General features: G+C 39.8%; 1 long non-coding RNA gene across 1 annotated transcript in view; it reads left to right on the forward strand.

The window, feature by feature from the left end:
* Nucleotides 1-788, forward strand: part of LOC116465580 (uncharacterized) — a 2916-nt gene extending 2128 nt beyond the window's left edge. Inside the window, exon 3 of the long non-coding RNA XR_004247226.2 lies at nt 734-788. This is a non-coding gene — a long non-coding RNA (uncharacterized LOC116465580). The remainder of the gene's footprint in view (nt 1-733) is intronic.
* The last annotated feature ends 57 nt before the right edge of the window (nt 789-845 follow it).

Below are 845 nucleotides of genomic sequence, written 5' to 3' on the forward strand. Positions count from 1 at the left end.
ATGTTATGTTAAACTTTATTTAGAAAAATGCTCTTGGTATAATTCCCCTTTGGAAAGGAAACACATTAAATCTAACATAGGAGCAAAAATATATTTGAGATCAAATTATCTTGTCTGTCATTTATTCCGGTGAAGCCTTTTCTAATAGTTCAGTGAAGGTCTCTACTCAGGTGCAGTGGACAGCTGGCCTGCAATTCTTACCATAAGGTTATGTGTGGTTGAGAGGTTCTAAACCAGGAGGTTGCATCAGAATTATCTGGGAATTCAGTAAGAGTGTGTGTGACAGTCCTCCATGGATCTTGGGAGGCTTTGATGCAATAGGTGCAGAGTGAAGCCTGTGGTTTATTCTCCTATAACTGAATCAAGAGCTACCAATTACGATAGTAAAGGCAACAGTAGTCCCGAAAGCTGCAGTAAGAATCCATAGGAAAGTGGATAGAGGAAGTAGGCCAGATAGTTTTATGAGGGCGGGATGGAAATCACTAGCCCTGGGTTATGGCATTATGCACCAGGCCAGAGAGGACAGGCAAAGAGAGGAACATGTACCAACTAGGGGAAAGAACCGGCAGTTTTCTTAATTTCTAATTTATTCTAGTGACCTTGTGACATAAGAACCAGCTTCAGATGAGATCTGCACTTTGTTATTGGCCAGTACACTGAGAGTAGAATCACTTGTTCAGTTTGTGGCTATGAAGAGCTCTGATGAGGATTAACTTGTGGTTCTTTTTTTTAGGGATAAAGTAGCCGTTCTTCAGGCACTTGCATCCACAGTAAACAGGGTAAGTAGGATTTTGGTTTTTTTTTTTTTTTTTTAAACCTAAAACTTGGCTAATAACACACTTTTT

The sequence above is a fragment of the Hylobates moloch genome, unplaced genomic scaffold, assembly GCF_009828535.3.
Source record: "Hylobates moloch isolate HMO894 unplaced genomic scaffold, HMol_V3 SCAFFOLD_6542, whole genome shotgun sequence".
Taxonomy (NCBI): Eukaryota; Metazoa; Chordata; class Mammalia; order Primates; family Hylobatidae; genus Hylobates; species Hylobates moloch.